Here is a 22,895-nt window from a genome sequence, read left to right on the forward strand (position 1 = left end):
GCCTCTCTCTAACTCTGCCTTTCAAATAAATAAATAAGATTAGTAAATAAAATAATAAGATATTTTTAAAATATCTTTTAAAAAAATTTATTTATTTGAGAAGCAGAGTTAGAGACAGAAAGAGGGAGAGACAGAGGGAGGTCTTCCATCCAGTGGTTCACTCCCCAATTGGCCACAATGGCCAGAGCTGGGTCTACTTGAAGGCAGGAACCAGGAGCTTCTTCCATGTTTCCCACGTAGGTGCAGGGGCCCAAGGACTTGGGCCAACATCCACTGCTTCCCCAGGCCATTTTCAGGGAGCTTGATTGGAAGAGGAGCAGCAGGGATGTGAACTGGCACCCATATTGGATGCCGATACTGCAGGCCAAGGCTTAACCTACTATGCTACATCACTAGCCCCAAATGATTAATCATGTTGTGGAGGTTTCTGTTTACTCATAGCACAGTAAATGGCTATTTATGCCATTTAACAACTCACCTTCCCAACTAAGAGATTTTTCTTGCTGTATTTCTGTTGGATATGAAGGGAATACAGCTGTTCAATATTTCTCAATTCTCATACATTTCACAGCATACAATAAACATGGCATTCAGTCTGTAAAATTGGATGTAGATGTATGTGCAAGTTAAGTTTATTTTGATTTCAGTATTGTAAAACACCCTAGTTGGTAGAAGAATGGGTGGTACTCTCAGTAGTGACCAACACATATCTGATTGTCCTCAGCCTCCCCAGTCCATATGCAGTGCGAGTTGTAGCCCTGGATTCAGGGAGACCCCTTGAGAGGGAAAGGCTGCCTGTTGTTTTGATTGCACTCTGTGCCCAGAGAATGAGATTTCCAATCAGACAGGTAAGTGTACCTATTTGGAGAAATTCCTCATTTTTCCTTTATTCTCCCCCATCCATCCAAGGAAGTGGAAAGGGCCTAGAGGAGAACTGCAGAGACAAGGATCTCTACTTTTAAGTTAATAATGAAATTATTATTATAAATACTTACCCTATTATGTTAGTCTGCATCGGCCTTGAACAAGACAGGCAGATATAAACAAATCTCCTATCTTCTGGTCCAGTTCCAAAATGTCTGCAGTGGCCAGGGCTGGACCATTCCTGGAATCAGGAGCTGAGAACTGAGTCCAGAGCTCTCATGTGTGTGTTGGGAACCCTGCCACTTCAGTCTTCACCCCTGCCTTCCAGGGTCCTCAATGACAGGAAACTGGAACAGGAGCCATATCTGGGAATCAAACCTGGTTACTCAAATGTGGGACATGTGTGCCTTCACCAGTATTCTCAACATTCACTCAGTGACATATGTGTTTTCAGGCATTATTTTACACGTACAGCAGGCATTACTGTCTTTATAAAACTCCTCTTGACCACCGCTCAGTCTCCTAAGTTCCATCTTCATCATGGAGTGAACACAGGTATTATATGTATGTACTTTTCATTTAGTGTGGAACTACATTTAGATCACATTGAAGACATAAATACTACAAGTCCTTATTTTCCCAGGAACTGGCACTGTTTTTCAGTGGAGCAGGTGCTTATAAAGGTTGTGTTTGATTTACTGGTATGTATTACTGATGTGTAAAACATGTTTATGATATACCATATTCTGAGTGAGGAGATTGTATTTCATGCTCTTCTCTAGTTCACAGGTAAGAAAAAAAAAATAGAGGGAGTTGGCAAGATGGCGGAATAGGAAGGGAGCACACTGATAGTCCGGGGAGAGAGTTTAATAAAAGTGGAGATACTGCAGATTCAAGGAAGAGTAGGGGAAGAAACAGCAGAAGAAATTATTCCAGAACGAGTGATTCAGAGTGGACCTGTGTGGAGAGTGTGGGAGCCCACAGTTCTGGACACCAGTAGCAGACTCAACACACCAGCACTGGAACATGCGGTGAGCCGAACCTCAATAGCCCGAGACACCAGCAGGCAAGTGGAAAGAGACTAGAGGGAACGACCCCAGGGGGAAAAGTTCACCAGGCTAACTAGAAGAGAGAGAGAGAAAAAAAAAAGTGACTCATATGGACACGGGTTTCTCTCTCCGCTCACCTCTCAAAGGCGAGCAAGACAAAGAGCAGGTGCCATCTTGGACATACGTCATAAGTAGAGCGACCTCAGGTCTGCACCGGCCCTGAGCCTAGCAGAAAAACCCGACTCTGGGCGGGGAGAATTAACAGGAGATTAGGACCTAGTAAATTTGTGGTGCTACTGAACTGAGACTGTGAAAAAAGAGACGGTGGGGGAGAGAACTCACAGAATTCAGGTAAGTACTCTCCAGAGACGCTACAATTCGGTAACTTTGTCAACCCAGTCAGAGACTGAAGGACAATTTGAGCCCACTCTGAGGGCCGAACAGATTCCCTGTGTGGTCCTTATGAAACAGCTTCCAATCTCTGAGTCCTGTGGGTATATCATTTGCCTGCTAACTACCTCCAACTTCGTTCAGCTGTGCGGAATTACTTCCCTTTTGAATCAAAAAAAGAAAGAGAGAGAGGAAGAGAGATTTACCACGCCTAATCTGGGAGTGTCACCTTTGGCACACCAAACAGAACTCTCAGGCCACACCCATCTCAAGCCTCTAAGGCTCCATCAAATCAGATAGTCCACTTAATCTAGAGTCATAGTATAACAAGAAAAAGCACCACAGTGAAGAAACCAAATATCTCCAATATGCCAAATAACAAACGCAAAAACCGAGGTAATAAAAACAAGGAAGTCACTATGACGACCCTAAATGAAAAAAACACCCCAATTCAAGATTATGAAGATGATGAGATAGAAGAAATGCAAGAAGCAGATCTCAAAAGATTGATAAGAACCTTAAGAAGTTATCAAAAACAAATTCTTGAACTACAGAAATCCTTAATGGACAAGATAGAAAATCTCTCTTGTGAAAATGAAATATTAAGGAGGAATCAAAATGAAATGAAACAACTAATAGAACAGGAAACAGTGATAGTGATGAGAAATCCTAATGAAGTGAAGAATTCAATAGATCAAATGAAAAACACAATAGAGAACCTTACAAAGAGAATGGGTGAAACAGAAGAGAGAATATCGGACTTAGAAGATAGAGAACAGGAAAGGATACAGTCAGACCAAAGAAAAGAAGAGGAAATTAGAAATCTAAAGCATATTGTCGGGAATCTTCAGGATACTATTAAAAAACCCAACATTGGGGTCTAGGAGTTCCTGAAGGCATGGAGAGGGAGAAAGGATTAGAAGGCCTTTTTAGTGAGATATTAGCAGAAAATTTCCCAGGTTTGGAGAAGGACAGAGACATCCTAGTACAGGAAGCACACAGAACCCCTAATAAACACGACCAAAACAGATCCCCACCACGAAACGTTGTGATTCAACTCACCACAGTGAAACATAAAGAAAAGATCCTAAAATGTGCAAGAGAGAAACGTCAGATTACTCTCAGAGGATCTCCAATCAGACACACAGCTGACTTCTCATCAGAAACCCTACAAGCTAGGAGGGAATGGCGAGATATAGCCCAGGTAATAAAGGAGAACAACTGCCAGCCCAGAATATTATATCCTGCAAAGCTCTCATTTGTGAATGAAGGTGAAATAAAGACCTTTCACAGCAAACAGAAATTGAAAAACTTTGTTGCCACTCGTCCAGCCCTGCAAAAAATGCTTAAAGATGTGTTGCACACAGAAACACAGAAACACGGTCATCAATATGAAAGAAGGTAAAGGAAGGAAAGCTCACAGCAAAAGATCACAGGGAATTCAAAGCATATATTAGAACTTATCTTTGGCAAATGGCAGGGCAAAGTTACTACTTATCAAAAGTCACATTGAACATTAATGGCCTGAACTGTCCAGTTAAAAGACACTGATTGGCTGACTGGGTTAAGGAACAAAACCCATCTATTTGCTGCTTACAAGAAACACATCTTTCCAACAAAGATGCATACAGACTGAAAGTGAAAGGCTGGAAAAAGGTATACCGTGCCAACAGAAATGAAAAAAGAGTGGGCATAGCCATCTCAATATCGGACAACATAAACTTTACCACAAAAACTGTTAGGAGTGACAAAGAGGCACACTATATAATGACTAAGGGATCAATTCAACAGGAAGATATAACAATTATCAATGCATATGCACCTAACTACAGGGCACCGGTTTATTTAAAAGATTTGTTAAGGGACTTAAAGGGAGACTTAGACCCAAATACAATAGCACTGGGTGACTTCAATAGTCCAATCTCAGAAATAGACAGATCAACAGGACAGAAGATCAACAAGGATACAGTAGATTTAAACGACACTATAGCCCAAATGGATCTAACAGATATCTACAGAACTCTCAATCCTACAGCTAAAGATTTTACATTCTTCTCAGAAGTACATGGAACCTTCTCTAGGACTGACCACATACTGGGCCATAAAGCAAGTCTCAGCAAATTAAAAAGGCTTAGAATCATACCATGCAGCTTCTCAGACCATAAAGGAATGAAGTTGGAAATTAGCAACTCAGGAATCCCTAGAGCATACGCAAACACATGGAGATTGAACAACATGCTCCTGAATGAACAATGGGTCATAGAAGAAATTAAAAGAGAAATCAAAAATTTTCTGGAAGTAAATGAAGATAACAGCACAGCATACCAAAACTTATGGGATGCAGCAAAAGCAGTGTTAAGAGGAAAGTTTATATCAATAGGTGCCTACATGAAGAAATTGGAAAGGCACCAAATAGAGGAGCTTTCAATTCACCTCAAGGATCTAGAAAACCTACAGCAAACCAGACCCAAACCTAGTAGGAGAAGAGAAATCATTAAAATCACAGAAGAAATCAACAGGATTGAATCAAAAAAATACATTACAAAAAACCAGCCAAACGAGGAGCTGTTTGTTTTGAAAAAATAAACAAAATTGACACCCAAATAGCCCAACTAACTAAAAACAGAAGAGAAAAGACCCAAATCAATAAAATCAGAGATGAAAAAGGAAACATAACCACAAACACCACAGAAATGAAAAGAATCATCAGAAACTACTACAAGGACTTGTATGCCAGCAAACAGGGAAACCTATCAGAAATGGGTAGATTCCTGGACAAATGCAACCTACCTAAATTGAACCAGGAAAATATAGAAGACCTAAACAGACCCATAACTGAGACAGAAATTGAAACAGTAATAAAGGCCCTCCCAACAAAGAAAAGCCCAGGACCAGATGGATTCACTGCTGAATTCTACCAGACATTTAAAGAAGAACTAACTCCAATTCTTCTCAAACTATTCAGAGCAATCGAAAAAGAGGGAGTCCTACCAAATTCTTTCTATGAAGGCAGCATCACCTTAATTCCTAAGCTGGAAAAAGATGCAGCATTGAAAGAGAATTACAGACCAATATCCTTGATGAACATAGATGCAAAAATCCTCAATAAAATTCTCACCAATAGAATGCAACAACACATCAGAAAAATCATCCACCCAGACCAAGTGGGATTTATCCCTGGTATGCAGGGGTGGTTTAATGTGCACAAAACAATCAATGTGATACACCACATTAACAGACTGCAGAAGAAAAACCATATGATTATCTCAATAGATGCCGAGAAAGCATTTGATAAAATACAACACCCTTTCATGATGAAGACTCTAAGCAAACTGGAAGCATTTCCACTGAGATCTGGTACCTGACAGGGATGCCCACTCTCACCACTGCTATTCAATATAGTTCTGGAAGTTCTAGCCAGAGCTATTAGGCAAGAAAAAGAAATTAAAGGGATACAAATTGGGAAGGAAGAACTCAAACTATCCCTCTTTGTAGATGATATGATTCTTTATTTAGGAGATCCAAAGAACTCTACTAAGAGACTATAGGAACTCATAGAACAATTTGGCAAAGTAGCAGGGTATAAAATCAATGCACAAAAACCAACTGCCTTTGTATACACAAGCAATGCCATGGCTGATGAAGAACTTCTAAGATCAATCCCATTCACAATAGCTACAAAAACAATCAAATACCTTGTAATCAACTTAACCAAGGATGTTAAAGATCTCTACGATGAAAATTACCAAACCTTAAAGAAAGAAATAGAAGAGGATACCAAGAAATGGAAAAATCTTCCATGCTCATGGATTGGAAGAATCAATATCATCAAAATGTCCATTCTCCCAAAAGCAATTTATAGATTCAATGCAATACCAATCAAGATACCAAAGACATTCTTCTCAGATCTAGAAAAATTAATGATACTGAAATTCATATGGAAGCACAAGAGACCTCGAATAGCTAAAGCAATCTTGTACAACCAAAACAAAGCCAGAGGCATCACAATACCAGATTTCAGGACATACTACAGGGCAGTTGCAATCAAAACAGCATGGTGCTTGTACAGAAACAGATGGATAGACCAATGGAACAGAAATGAAACATCAGAAATCAACCCAAACATCTACAGCCAACTTATATTTGATCAAGGATCTAAAACCAATTCCTGGAGCAAGGACAGTCTATTCAATAAATGGTGCTGGGAAAACTGGATTTCCATGTGCAGAATCATGAAGCAAGACCCGTACCTTACACCTTACACAAAATCCACTCAACATGGGTTAAAGACCTAAATCTAAGACCCAACACCAGCAAATTATTAGAGAACATTGGAGAAACCCTTCAATTATTGGCACAGGCAAAGACTTCCTGGAAAAGACCCTGGAGGTGCAGGCAGTCAAAGCCAAAATTTACTAACGGGATTGCATCAAATTGAGAACTTTCTGTACTGCAAAAGAAACTGTCAGGAGAGTGAAGTGACAACTGAGAGAATGGGAAAAAATATTTGAAACTATGCAACAGATAAAGGGTTGATAAACAGAATCTACAAAGAAATCAAGAAACTACAACATCAAAAAAGAAACCCACTTAAGAGATGGGCCAAGGACCTCAATAGACATTTTTCAAAAGAGAAAATCCAAATGGCCAACAGGCACATGAAAAAATGTTCAAGGTCGCTAGCAATCAGGGAAATGCAAATCAAAACCACAATGAGGTTTCACCTCACCCCTTTCTGAATGGCTCACATTCAGAAATCTACCAAAACAGATGCTGGCGAGGATGTGGGGAAAAAGGTACTCTAATCCACTGTTGGTAGGAATGCAAACTGGTTAAGCCACTATGGAAGTCAGTCTAGAGATTCCTCAGAAACCTGAAGATAACCCTACCATACAATCCAGCCATCCCACTCCTTGGAATTTACCCAACGGAAATGAAATTGGCAAACAAAAATGCTGTCTGCACATTAATGTTTATTGCAGCTCAATTCACAATAGCTAAGACCTGGAACCAACCTAAATTCCCATCAACATTAGAATGGATAAAGAAATTATGGGATATGTACTCTATAGAATACTATACAGCAGTAAAAAACAATGAAAGCGGTCATTTGCAAAAAGATGGAGGAATCTGGAACACATCATGCTGAGTGAAATAAGCGAGTCCCAAAGGAACAAATATATGTTCTCCCTGATTGGTGAAAACTGACTAAACACCAAAAAGGAAACCTGTTGAAGTGAAATGAACACTATGAGGAATGGTGACTTGATCAGCCATGCCCCTGACTGTTGATAAACAACTTAATACGTTGTCCCTCTTAGTATTTTTTTGTCTGTTCTACTTAATAAAATTGGTTTAACTCTGTAATTAATACAGTTATTCTTAAGTGTTGAAACTTAACTGAAAAGTGATCCCTGTTAAATATAAGAAAGGGAAGAGATTTGCAATTTGGGACATGCTCAAGCTGACTTGCCCAAACGGTAGTATTAGAAACATAACAGGGGATTCCAATTCAATCCCATCAAGGTGGCATGTAACAATGCCATCTCACTAGTCCAAGTGATCAATTACTATTCACAATTGATCATAATGAAATGACTAAGAGTCAAAGGGATCACATAAACAAAACTAGTGTCTGCTAATACTAACCGATAGAATAAAAAAGGGAGAGAATGGTCCAACATGGGAAGCAAGATACACAGCAGACTCATAGAATGAAAGATATCCTAAACAGCACTCTGGCCTCAGAATCAGCCCTAAAGGCATTCGGATCTGGCTGAAATGCCCATGAGAGTATTTCAGGCATGGGAAGCCAAGAAACTCTGGCAAAAAAATGACCTAAATGAAAGATCTCTGCGAGTGAGATCCCATTGGAAAGAACAGGTCTTCAAAGAAGGAGGTACCTTGCTCCGAAGGGAGGAGAGAACTTCCACTTTGACTATGACCTTGTCTAAATAACATAAGAGTTGGTGAACTCAAAAGTCTTCCATAGCCTTGCCCACCCATGACTGGAGCAATGGGAGATTACTGATGCCTTAAACAGGAGTGTCAATTTGTTAAGTCAACAACAGGAGTCACTGTGCACTTACTCCTCATGTAGGATCTCTGCCCTTAATGTGCGGTACATTGTGATTTAATGCTATAACTAGTACTCAAACAGTATTTTTCACTTTGTGTTTCTATGTGGGTGTAAACTGTTGAAATCTTTACTTAATATATGCTAAACTGATCTTCTGTATATAAAGAGAATTGAAAATGAATCTTGACATGAATGGAAGGGGAGAGAGAACGGGAAAGGGGATGGTTTCGGGAAGGAGGGAAGTCATTGGGGGGGGAGCCATTGTAATCCATAAGCTGTACTTTGGAAATTTATATTCATTAAATAAAAGTTTAAAAAAAAGAGGGTTGCAGAGTATAGTATTCTGGGTTGACAGTTTTTGTTTAAGATTTGTACTATGTCTTGCCATTCTCTCTGAGCCTGTATTGTTTCTGATGAAAAGTCAGCTGTGAATGTAATTGGATATTTCCTGAAAGTAATCTGAAGTTTCTGTACATTTTTATGTATTTTTTTATTTGAAAGATTTCCTAATCTCTACATCCTGGAGGAGATGACCTTCACAAGTTTGAGAAGTGCCCGTGTTTTCTTTATTTTTATTTTTTTGACAGGCAGAGTGGACAGTAAGAGAGACAGAGAGAAAGGTCTTCCTTTTCCATTGGTTCACCCCCCAGTGCCTCTGTGGCCAGCGCAGCTGATCCAAAGACAAGAGCCAGGTGCTTCTCCTGGTCTCCCATGTCTGTGCTGGGCCCAAGCACTTGAGCCATCCTCCACTGCACTCCTGGACCACAGCAGAGAGCTGGACAGGAAGAGGAGTGACCGGGACAGAATCCGTCACCCAGACCTGGACTAAAACCCTGGTTGTAGGTGCCGCAGGTGGAGGATTAGCCTAGTGAGCTGCAGCGCCGGCCTGAAGTTTCTCTATTGCAGGTTTTAGAATTTTTTTTTAATTTTTTACATTGAAAATTTGACTCCATCAAAGGGATCACACAAACAAGACTAGTGTCTGTGAATACTAACTGATAGAATAAAAAAAGGGAGAGAATGATCTAACATGGGAAGCAGGATACACAGCAGACTCACAGAATGGCAGTTATCCTAAACAGAACTCCGGCCTCAGAATCAGCCATTAAGGCATTAAGTCTGGCTGAAGAGCCCATGAGAGTATTTTAGGCATGGAAAGCCAAGACACTCTGGCAAAAAAAAAAAAAAAAAACCTAAACCTAAATGAAAGATCTCTGCAAGTGAGATCCCAATAGAAAGAGCAGACCATCAAAGAAGGAGGTACCTTTCTCTGAAGGGAGGAGAGAACTTCCACTTTGACTATGACCTTGTCTAAATAAGATAAGAGTCGGTGAATTCAAAAGGCTTTCATAGCCTTGGCAACTCATGACAAGAGCTTAGGGTGATTATTGATGCCATAAACAAGAGTGTCAATTTTTTAAGTCAACAACAGGAGTCACTGTGTACTTGTTGCTCATGTGGGATCTCTGTCCTTAATGTGTTGTACAATGTGAATTAATGCTATTACTAGTACTCAAACAGTATTTTACACTTCATGTTCTGTGTGGGTGCAAACTGATGAAATCTTTACTTAATATATACTAAATCGATCTTCTGTATATAAAGATATTTGAAAATAAATCTTGATGTGAATGGAAGGGGAGAGGGAGTGGGTGATGGGAGGGTTGCAGGTGGGAGGGAAGTTATGGGAGGGGAAGCCATTATAATCTATAAACTACTTTGGAAAATTATATTTACTAAATAAAAGTGTTTTTAATTAAAAAAAGAAAATTTGACTCCAGTGTGTTGTGGTGAATATTTTTTCTGGTCACGTCTATAAGGAGTTCAATGTTCCTAGTATACTTGATTGTCCCTTTCTCCAAATTGGGGAAGGTTTCTGTAATTATTTCAGTGAATCAGCTTTCTAATCCATTTTCTCTTTGCATACCTTCAGGAAATTCTAAGACCCAACATGGGGTCATTTGATAGTATCCCATACATCTCCACTACTTTTTATTTTATTTTAAAGCTTTTATTTAATGGATGCAATTTTCATAGGTACAACTTTAAGATTATAGTGGTTCCCCTCCCATACACACTCTCCCTTTCCAACTTCCATCCTACCTCCTACTCCTTCTCACATCCCATTCTTTAGAATTCATTTTTAATTATTTTTATATACAGAAGAGCAACTCTATACTAAGTACAGATCTCAACAGTTTGCACCCATACACACATACAATGTAAAAGTACTGTTTGAAAACAACAATTTTGCAGTTCATTCTCATAGTACAACTCATTCAGGACAGAGGTCCTACATGGGGAGTAAGTGCACAGTGACTCCTGTTGTTGATTTAACAATTGACACTCTTATTTATGATATCAATGATCACCTGAGGCTCTTGTCATGAGCTGCCAAGACTATGGAAGCCTTTGTGACTACAAACGCCGTCAGTATTTAGACAAGGCCATAGTCAAATTGGAAGTTCTCTCCTCCCTTCACAAAAAAGTATATCCTTTTTTGATGGCCTCTTCTTTCCAGTGGGGTCTCATTCACAGAGATCCTTCATTTAGGATATTTTTGCCACAGTGTCTTAGCTTTCCATGCCTGCATTGCTTTCATGGGCTTTCAGCCATATGAAATACCTTAAGGGCTGATTCTGAGGTTAGAGTGTTACTTTAAGTCTGCTGTTCAACACTCTTTTTAATATTTCTAATTTCTCCCTTTTTTGTATGACTAAAAAACTTCCAAAGACTTGTCTTCTAGCTCAGATATTCTTGTCTACCTTATCAAATCTATTGTTAAGGCTTTCCACTGTATTTTTTATTTGACTTACTGAATTTTCATTTGTAAATTTTCATTTTTATTTTGCATCAAAATCTCAAGTTGTCATTCATGAATTTGCTTCTCATTGTTTCTGTGTAATCTTATAATTAAGCTTTTGAATTCCATTTCAGGCATTTCAACAATCTTCTCATCTTCACATTCTAATATTGAAACATTGCTGTCTTCCTTCGTGGTCTGGCATGTTTCTTCCTTATTCTTGTTTCTTGAATTTCTGCATTTATTTTTAGGCATTTGTGAAAATACATGATTTTTTTTTCCTCTGATGGCTTTTGTTTTTGGACTAAGTCTCTTTGGCTTAGTGAAGTGTCTGCTCTTTCAGGAATCGCAAGAGGCATGTGCTGGTTGTGTCCAGCGCTCCAGGCCAGACTCACACCAAGCTATTCTCCCAGCTCTATTGCCAGTAGCACATGCTTCTGCTCTCTGAAATAACCTAACTCTCCAACGCTAACACTCTCAGGATGTTGGCTTCTGGGGTCTTGTGTTATGTCCCTGCTTGTGTTGTGTGTCTGTACCCTTTAAGTAGGTCCACAGCATCCCACTTCCTCCTGTAGAATTTGCACTGCAACAGTATCCCTATCTCTCCCCTGAGAAAGTACTCTCTCTACTTTTTTTTAGAAAACTATCTTCCCCTAGCCTAGAGCAGTAACCCATAAAGGGGTTTTTAAAGGCTCTACATTATTCTCATTATATCTGAGAAGAACTCTTTGGAAGGATTAAGGGATAGAATAGTTTCCCAGGCAACAGATGTTCTAAAGAGTAGCTCTTAAGACTCTCACTTTTTATGATTTGAAACTAAAATTTGTAAACCTGATTGTGCATTCTAATGTTATAAAGTAACTTATAAATTTAACCTCCTCTCAAGAACTTTCAGGTTTCTTAAAAAATTTGTTTATTCTGAAGGGCAGATTACAGAAAAGAGAGAGATAAATCTTCCATCTGGTGATTCCCTCTGAAGATTTCTGCAATGGCCCAGTGCTGGTTCAGGCCAAAGCAAGGAGCTTCATCTGGGCGTCCAGGTGGGTGGCAGGGGACCAAACACTTAGACCATCTTCCACTGATTTTCCCAGGTTAGAAATGCAGAAGCCAGAACATGAACTGGCACCCATAGTGGATGTTGCTGTTACATGTGGTGATTATACTCATTATAACACCATGCCGACTCCAGTCCATCTCTTTTTCTTTTTAAAGATTTATTTTATTTATTTGAAAGACAGGGTTACAGAGAGAGGTAGAGACACAGAGAGGTCTTCCATTTGCTGGCTTATGCCCTAGATGGCTGCAATGGCTGGAGCTTTGCCAATCCAAAGCCAGGGGCCAGGAGCTTCTTCCCAGTCTCCCATGTGGGTGCAGGGGCTCCAGGACTTGGGACATCTACTGCTTTCCCAGGCCATAGCATAGAGCTGCATCGCAAGAGGAGCCTCTGCCTGTGGTGCTGGTGTCCTATATGGGTATTGATTTGAATCATGGCTGCTTCACTTCTTATCCAGCTTCCTTCTAATGGCCCGTGAAATCACTGGAAGGTGGCTCAAGTCCTTGGGCCCCTGCACCTATATGGGTGACCTGAAAGAAGCTCCTGGCTGCTGGCTTCAAATTGGCCCACCTATGGCTATGGTGGCCTTTTGGGCATGAACCAGTGGATTGAAGATCACTCTTTCTGTCTCTCCCTGTCTCTGTAACTCTCTCAAATAAATAAATGAATGTTTAGAAAAGAAATACTTTAACCTTACAAATATAATATGAATAATCTTTCAGTGTATTTTAAAAACTAGATGAAGTTTACAATTTCTCAGTAAAAGTTAATAAACTCCCAAAGTTTCCCAAAAGGGAATGAAAAATTCCAATTTTTATAGAAAACATATTTAATAACTATAAATTTTGAAAGTATGAATTTTGGATCATAATGGTTCTTCCCCCCATATCCACCCTCCCACCCCCAAACCATTCCATCTCCTTCTCCCTCTCCCATCCCATTCTTCATTAAGATTCATTTTTAATTATCTTTATATACAGGAGACTAACTCTATACTAAGTAAAGATTTCAACAGTTTGCATCCACACAGACACATAAGGTACTGTTTGAGAACTAGTTTTACTGTTAGTTCTCATAGTACAACAAGTTAAGGACAGAGATACTGTTTGGGGAGTAAGTGCTCAGTGACTCCTATTGTTGATTTAACAATTGACACTCTTATTTCTGTCAGTAATCACCCGAGGCTCTTGTCATGAGTTTCCAAGGCTATGGAAGCCTCTTGTGTTTGCCAACTCCAATCTTATTTAGACAAGGTCATAGTCAAAGTGGAAGTTCTCTCCTCCCTTCAGAGAAAGGTACCTCCTTCTTTGATGGCCTATTCTTTCCCCGAGGATCTCACTCACAGAGATCTTCATTTAGGTCATTTTTTGCCACAGTGTCTTGGCTTGCCATGCCTGAATACTCTCATGGGCTTTCAGCCTCACTCTCTCAATGGTGGAGTGAGTGATTGACTATAATGAGAGGACAGTCCGCTCTCTTCTTGTCCTTCAATCTCCTTATTCTTTAAAAAAAAAAGTTCTTGGGGCAGGCACTGTGATGTAGCAGGTAAAGCTACTGCCTGCACTGCTGACATCCCATATGGATGTCAGTTCATGTACTGCCTGCTCCACTTCAATCCAGCTCTCCGCTGTGGCCTGGGACAGCAGTAGAAGATGGCCCAGGTCCTTGGGCTCCTGCACCTGCATGGGAGTCCTGGTTCTGGCTTTGGATCAGCGTCCGCATGGGAGATCCAAAGGAAGTTCCTGGCTCCTGGCTTCAGATCAGTGCGGCTCCAGCCATTGTAATCAATTGGAGAGTGAGCCAGCAGATAGAAGACCTTTCTCTCTGCCTCTCCTTCTCTCCCTGTGTAGCTCTGACTTTCAAATAAATAACTGAATCTTTAAAAAAAGTTCTTAAATTTTATTCGAAAGTCTGAGTTAATGAGAAAGAGGAAGAGACAGAGAAGGAGAGTTCTACTGTCAATTCACTCCCATGCTGTCTGTAGTGGCCAGCACTGGGCCAGACAAATGCCAGGGACTTCATCTGAGTCTCACATGTGGGTGACAGGGGCTGAAACACTTGGGTCATCTTTCACTGCTTTTTCCAGGCCACTAGTAGGGAGCTTAATTGGAAGTGTCACAGCTGGCACACAGACTGGTGCCCATTTGGAATGTTGGCATCACGGGCAGCAACTTTACCCACTGCACCACAATTGCAGCCTCAGTCTCCTTGTTCTTAAGCAGAGTAGTCTCCTGTGCCTTAGCAAAGGGCTCTCTCCAAGCCTATGCACTGCAACAGGTGCAGGTAGGTAAGCTTTTCTGCATGTGCTGCCCTACTTTCTGCAAAGTACAGTGGTATGTGAGAATTGTTTATATCTTCTAAAATCATCTAGAAATAAAATAAAAGAATTTCCCAAAAAGAAGATGTGTTACTGAATAAGGCTAATACATGTCTTCATACCACCACCTGTGCAAAATCTAATGCTCAATAGATTTTTATGATGGATGTAGCCCAGGTGCACATTAATGGTTCACATGTACAAATTTCAAGGTGTGGACCATATCTTTTTCTACACATAATTACAAAAATATTTCAAAAGTGGAATTAACCTCTTTCCAACCCTCTTTAACATATTTCCTTCCATAGCAAAAGATCATAAATATTTCCCTATGTAAAGAGTTATATGATGATTTCAGGCCTACAGAGTAGTATATCCTGTAGGTCTACTAAAATTTGATACATACATAATTTTTTCAAGGATGCCAATTTTTGGATTGGCTTCTCCTTGCAGGTTACATGAAATAGGAGCAGAGTATATATTTTAAAAAAATTAAGTCTAGGAAAACATACAACTAAATCTTTTTTAAGAAGATTTATTTATTTTATTTGAAAGGCAGAGTTACAGAAAGGCAGAGGCAGAGGCAGTATGAGTGTGTGTGTGTGTGTGTGTGTGTGTGTGAGAAAGAGAGAGAGAGAGAGTTAACCATCTGCTGGTTAACTCCCCAAATGGCCAAAATGGCTGGAGTTATGCTGATCCAAAGCCAGGAGCTAGGTGATTGTTCTGGGTCTCCCACACAGGTGCAGGGGCCCACACACTTGAGTCATCTTCTACTACTTTTCCAGGCCATAGCAGGGACCTTGATCGGAGATGGAGCAGCTGAGTCTCGAACCAGCACCCATATAGGATGCTGGCAGTATAGCCGGTGGTTTTACTCGCTACACCACAGCGCTGGCCCTGAGTATATAGATCTTGATGGAAGATACATATTAGCATATAGATCTTTTCATCATCACTAAAGCAAACATATCCTGAGAAATGCAATGTGTGGATGTAAGGCAATGCATATGATAATGGTTGTTAGGTGCAGTGTTCATAGAACCCTCTGGAAATATACTAATTGATATTACCTGGGGATAACAATGCTATTCCCTTCACATTGATCTTTTTATACAATGTCCTGACTTGACATGCAAATGGTATCTCCTTGATGATATATTATTTAGTATTGTTAGTTGGGTTGTTGGTGTTTATGCATTATCTGAAGAATATATTCTTCCGTGCATTACCTCGCATCATTTTTCACATTTACCACAGGCCTGTACGTATTTTTAAATGAAAACATACATTTATTTTGTTTTCCGTGTGGAATTCATTTTCCTGCCTTTGTGGTGCAAGTAGTAGGCACAGGGCAACTAAATCCAAATTGATAGATTTGTAGAGGAAAACCACCACGATCCTACTGTTGAGGTGCTCCCAACACAGTCTTTTGTCAGAGGTGTCCTGCTCAGCTTCACCTCTTCAGGGGCCCCGCAGCGGTGCCGAGGAGCCCCCTGAGTGAAATGGGACAAATGTCGCCAGCTGAGGGCAACGTTCCTGCGGTTCTGACCTCTGCCTCAGCCAGGCCTGTCCCCGCCTTTCTGCCTTTCCGTCGGGGTCAGTGCCGTCCACAGCCGCCATAGGGCGCCCATGGTGCTGGGTTGGAATCTGGCCCCGCGACTGCGTGAAGGCGCCCAAAGGGGCCCCCCAGGGACTCTTTGCTGAGGAGCCTCTCAAGTTGGCGCCTCCCTGCCATGCTGGGAGTTTGCAGATATCCACACACCGGCCATCAGTAGCTCCTCGTTTGGATCTTCAGCCAATGCCAGAAGGCCTGGGAGGTGCTGAAGTCTTCTCATGAGAGAGAAGAGAGGCGGGAAATGAATCCAAAGCAGTTGGCTGAGGCGCTGGGAAATGGTGGCGCTGCCCCATTGGTCTCCTCTGGTCTCCAGGCCGCATCATGGGGTCCTGGGTCCTAGCCGGGCTGGCCCAGCCGCGGGGAGGGAGCTGTGTTTGCCTCACCGCCGCCTCTCAGTTCCTGAGACCTGTATCAGTCATTTGATAATGTCCCATAAGTTTCCAACACTTAATTTTTCCATTTTATTCCTTTTTTTTCCTCACCGAAAAATTTCAAAGTTTTGTGTTCCAGATCAGGTGTACTTTCTACTTCTTCATCAAGATTATTTTTAAGGCATTTTACCGTATTTTTTGTTATAATTAATTCGTTTGATGGGTGAGTGTTGTGGCGTAGTGAGATAAGCCACTGTATGTGACATGAGAGTCTCATGTGGGTGCCCCTCTAAGTCTCAGTTGTTCCACTTTCCATCCAGCAGATGGAAGATCATTCCCTTGCTCTCTATGTCTGCCTTTCAAATAAATAAACAAATAATTTTTTAAGACATACATTCCTTTCATGAAAATAGCTAAACTTTTGTATCCATATCTGACCACATGATTACAAGACAAAATTGACAGACTGTTTCCTTTCCTGAATGAAATTCACATATCCTATTCCATCTCCAGATATGTTCTATAAATAGTGTATACCATGACCAAATTAGGTTCATGTAGTCTACATCAGTGAACTTACTTCCTAAATGAACAGAACCACTTCAGTCATGGAAAAACATGACATGCATGTATTTAGCAGATGCTTAAATCAAGTTAACATTTTTATCTCCTTACACATGTTTTAGAAAGATTTTTTACATTTACTTATGTGAGAGGCAGAGTTACAGACAGAAAGAGGAAGAAACAGGGACAACGGTCTTCCATCCACGATTCCACCCCCAAATGGTTGCAGTAGTTGCAGCAAAGCAGATTCGAAGTCAGAAGCTGGAGCTTCCCTGAGTCTCCCACACAAGCTCAGGGGCACAAGCACTTGGGCCATCCTCCACTGCCTTCCCAGGCTGTAAGCAAGGATCTAGAATGGAAGAGGAGCAGCTGGAGCAAGAGTGGGTGACCATATGGAGTGCTGGTGCCACAGGAGGAGAACTAGCCCACTATGCCACAGTGCCAACCCCTTTGAAACACATATATTAAGTTCTGATGAACACTTAGTAATCGTGCTGTGATATTTCAGTCGATGTGTAGAGTGTGTACAGAGGACATCAGAAACTATGGAAACAGATATTAATGATGAGTGTATCTGGGTGCAAAGTATTTTGAAATCTGTGAGTAATTTTTCATAATACCTAGTATCCATGAATTTTCTGAATAATCCCTATGTGCATGCAGTTCATCCTCTCCCTTCCAAGCATTTGCTCAGTGCATCGTGTGCATTCAGATCAACTCTACAGTTTCTAACATTAGCAAGAACAGGTGATACTCACTCTCTGATTTAGAATTACTTGTATTCAACTGAATAGATAATATTTTTATTCATTGTATTAGTGATCTAAATCATGTTTTCACGACATTATCTTTTCACTTTTATGGAAGTTGTTGAATTCTGTTATGTATTTTGTGTCTATCCTACATCTCTATTTGCACTAGACACTATTCAAATGCTCAGTAATGGCATTGCCTAGGTGATGGAAAACGTTTGGCTTAAAATTATTAGGCATGTCATTTACAGCAGTTTGAGTTGGGAAAAATTGTGACTAGAATAGTCACATATTCCCTCCTGTCTCCCTCTTTGTTAGATTGTTCTCCATTAGCAACATCTCATACTGGTATGCTAGGTAGCATAAATGATTAATCAATATTGATTATTGTTTTTGCCTACAGAACATAGTATACATTGTGTTCGCCACAGGTTTTGAGAAAGGTTTCACAGTATGTAGCTGCCATGCTTATGTCCTACATAGTAGTACTGAAAATTGCTTGCATTAAAGAATGAAGGTATCCTCAGGCACCATTCTGCCCTTGGTATTTATGGTGGTGGGAATAAAGTCACTTCTAGAGGTCATTTTTTGCTTTCTATTAAAAAGGGAGAGTTCCTCAAGTAGTCCATAGTTCTCATAAGAGCATAAATCAAGACTGTAGGTGCAAGAACGAATGTTAGCATGGGTAACAGCAGTTTGGAAACTTTTCATGTTTTAGAACTGAAGGAGCAATGATTTGACATATTGATTGGGAACCTCAGAATTCAGGGTGATTACTGGTTCCACAGTAATTAAAACCCACACACACTTGTTTTTTTTAATTTTTTTTAATGAATGCATTTTTACATAGATACAACTTAAGGAATATAGTGGTTCTTTCCCCCATACCTCCTCCCACACAGCTCCCATCCCATCTCCCTCTGCCACTTCCATCTTCTTCTTCATTATGGTGCATTTTTCTATGACTTTATATACAGAGGACCAACTCCATGCTAATCACAGACTTCAACAATTTGCACCCACACTCACACACAACATATAGAATACAGTTTGGGGACGAGTACTCAATCAGTATGTTTCACTTTGTGTTTCTACGGGGGTGCAAACTGTTGAAATCTTTACTTAATGTATACTAAACTGATCTTCTGAAAAAAAAAAAGAAAAAGAAATTATCATTTCCCAACTTGACTCTCACTGGGATTAAACATGACAATAGGTCTGATCTGATTTCATCATCATTTAAAAAATCATCTATTATTTTCACTTTATGTTTCTGTGTGGGAGCCAACTGTCGAAATCTTTACTTAATGTATGCTAAACTGATCTTCTGTATATAAAGAGAAATGAAATGAATCTTGATGTGAATGGAAGGGGAGAGGGAGTGGGAAAGGGGAGGGTTGCGGGTGGGAGGGACATTATGGGGGGGGAAGCCATTGTAATCCACAAGCTGTACTTTGGAAATTTATATGCATTAAATAAATTTAAAAAAACAAATGCAAAAAATAATACAGTTTGGGGAGAGAATTTGCAGTCGATTCCCATATTATACTTCAATAGGAACGGGGGTCCTACATGGGGAGCAAGTGCACAGTAACTACCTTTCCTTAAAAAAATAACACTCTTTGATCCAACATGGGAAGCGAGATACTCAGCAGACTCATAGAATGGCGGATGTCCTAAACAGCACTCTGGCCTCAGAATCAGCCCTAAAGGCATTACGATCTGGCTGAAAAGCCCATGAGAGTATTTCAGGCATGGAAAGCCAAGACAACCTTTCTCTGAAGGGAGGAGAGAACCTCCACTTTGACTATGACCTTGTCTACACAAGATAAGAGTCAGAGAACTCAAGGGGCTTCCATAGCCTTGGAAACTCATGACTGGAGCATAGGGAGATTACTGATGCCATAGACAGGAGTGTCAATTTGTAAAGTCAACAAAAGGAGTCACTGTGCACTTACTCCTCATGTAGGATCTCTGTCCTTAATGTGCTGTACATTGAGGCTTAATGCTATAACGAGTACTCAAACAGTATATTTCACTTTGTGTTTCTATGGGGGTGCAAACGGTTGAAATCTTTACTTAATGTATACTAAATTGATCTTCTGTTAAAAAAAAGAAGAAATTAGCAATTCCCAACTTGACTCTCACTGGGATTAAACATGACAATAGGTCTGATCTGATTTCATCATCATTTAAAAAATCATCTATTATTTTTCACTTTATGTTTCTGTGTGGGAGCAAACTGTTGAAATCTTTACTTAATGTATGCTAAACTGATCTTCTGTATACAAAGAGAATCGAAAATGAATCCTCATGTGAATGGAAGGGGAGAGGGAGTGGGAACGGGGAGGGTTACAGGTGGCAGGGACGCTATGGGGGGGAAGCCATTGTAATCCATAAGCCGTACTTTGGAAATTTATATTCATTAAATAAAAGTTAAAAAAAAGAAAAAAATAACACTCTTTTTATGACATCAGTGATCATCGGAGGCTCTTGCCATGGGCTGCCAAGGCTATGGAAGCCTTTTGTGATCATAGACTCCATTTGTCTTTGGAAACGGCCATAAGCACAGTGGATGTTCTCTCCTCCCTTCAGAGAAGAATGTCTCCTTCTTTGACAACACTATCTTTCCTATGAGGTCTCACAAAGATCCTCCATGCAGGATATTTTTTGTCATAGAGTCTTGGCTTTTCATGCCTCAAATGCTCTCGCAGGCCTTTCAGCCTGACCAGGAAGCCTTAAAGGTTAATTCTGATGTCAGAGTGTTATTCACTGCGAATGTCATCCCAGGACTCTGCTGACCCACACGTACTCGTATCTCTGTAAACAGGATTGGTTTGGGGTCTGCGTACATTAAGGCTGTGTATGCTGCCATGAACCCTGGGTGTGGGAGGATGCTGCCTTCCTCTTTGGGCCTTTGGAGTGTGTGATACTGGATTTTTCTTGTCTGAATCCTGAGATGGGCCATCACAGACCTTCACCTCATGCCTCCCATAGTGTTTCTGTGGTAATCCACATGCACACTTGGAAAAAGTTTTCATGGAGAGTTTATTGTCAATACCTTTGGACCACATGTAACTAGTAGGAGTTCCTCACTTGGGTCTTTGTATTCATGAACTTGTAGGTAATTATGCCCCTGAGGGTGAAGAGGATGTTTTCCAAACATATTTTCCTTAATTTTCAGCTGGACAGCAAACCTCAGCTGCATAGCCTCAGGGCAGAAAGTGTTCCAGAAACCCCATGGATGGATGGACAGCTTGTTGAAAGAAGTCAGGTGGAGCCATATTAAAGTAGCTTTGATTCAGTCACAAACACATATGATGAGAGCATACTCCACACAGGCACACACACACAGACATATGCTGCATGTATACTCCTGCCTAGTGCTGCATGTTCCACTGCCATTGTGTCCTAGGGATTTTCACAAACTTCTAAGATGTTTGCTTTGATTTTTCTGTTGCTCTTTCTGCAGGTATTTTTCCTTGCAACTTATCATGATGATCCCAACTGCTTTCTCAAGGTGGAACGCAATTTTTACAAGGATGGGGATACTGTGATTGCTGCATTTTTCCCCATTTACACATATCTCACTGATACATTCATGAATGTTTTCAAAAAGAATCTCATATGTGAAGGGAAAGTTCTCTTGGTTTTAATCATTTTTCCTTGATTTACATATTAGCTTTTTATATGGTCTGCAGATGGTTGGAAAAATGTGCTCTGTGTCCCTGCCTTGTCCATCTTTTGTCCCTCCTAGAAACTGCTGATAATTAATTTTGGGAATGATGAAGACATTTTCTTTTTTCCTGGCAGCTGAATGGTTCAGGAAAAGGTTGTCTCATCAGAGGAGGAGAGGAGAGTCTCGTTGGTGTTCTTCCTGTCCCCCCGTCCATGTTCATCAGCTCAGGGACCTATTGTGCTCATCAGAAGACTTTCATAACCAGTGCACTGAAATGAATGAGAAACCTGGGTTACCATGAGCTCTTCCACATGTGCTCACAAACTTTTCTGCTATGTACTAGATTTGGGGCCATGAGAATGCTTTATTTCTCCTACAGTCCTGAAGAAGAAAGAATACATAAGAAAGTAAAATTTTACCAGTTAATAGTAATCATAGGGCAACACCTCTGCAAAAATATAATATTAAATATATTTTTAATGGTAAATGTGACCCATGTGAACTCTAATGGTTCCAAAATACAAAATTCAGGTTGAGTCCCTGCACCTTTATTTATCTAGACAAAAATGGACATTTAATAAGGAGGATTATTTTTCTATCCCTCCTTAATAGGTTTTCTTTTTCTAGCTAAATATAAATGTTTCATACACACACACACACACAAACACATCAAAATTTCATGCCTACAGAATATTGTATCTTGTAGGAAGGCATAATTATTCTTTGAACATCTTTTTTGAAAACTGCTAATTTTCTTCTTTTTTTAAAAACTTTTATTTAATGAATATAAATTTCCAAAGTACAGCTTATGGATTATAATGGCTTCCCCTCCCATAACTTCCCTCCCACCCGCAACCCTCCACTTTCTTTCCTTCCCCCCTTCCATTCATATCAAGATTCATTTTCAATTCTCTTTATATACAAAAGAACAGTTTAGCATATATTAAGTAAAGATTTCAACAGTTTACACCCACATAGAAACACAAAGTGAAAAATACTGTTTGAGTACTAGTTATAGCATTAAATCACAATGTACCGCACATTAAGGGCAGAGATCCTACATGAGGAGTAAGTGCACAGTGACTCCTGTTGTTGACTTAACAAATTGACACTCTTGTTTATGGCATCAATAATCACCCTAAGCTCTGGCCATGAGTGGGCAAGGCTATGGAAGCCTTTTGAGTTCGCCGAATCTGAACATATTTAGACAAGGTTGTACACAGAGTGGAAGTTCTCTCCTCCCTTCAGAGAAAGGTACCTCCTTCTTTGAAGACCTGTTCTTTCCACTGGGATCTCACTCATAGAGATCTTTTATTTAGGTTTTTTTTTTTTTTTTTTTTTTTTTTTTTTTTTTTTTG

General features: G+C 40.2%; 1 pseudogene; it reads left to right on the plus strand.

Moving 5' to 3' along the window:
* Positions 1-22,895, plus strand: part of LOC127486338 (vomeronasal type-2 receptor 116-like) — a 104,061-nt pseudogene that overhangs the window by 13,025 nt on the left and 68,141 nt on the right.

The sequence above is a fragment of the Oryctolagus cuniculus genome, chromosome 16 (assembly GCF_051225735.1).
Source record: "Oryctolagus cuniculus isolate XC-2025 breed Fujian yellow rabbit chromosome 16, ASM5122573v1, whole genome shotgun sequence".
Lineage (NCBI taxonomy): Eukaryota > Metazoa > Chordata > Mammalia > Lagomorpha > Leporidae > Oryctolagus > Oryctolagus cuniculus.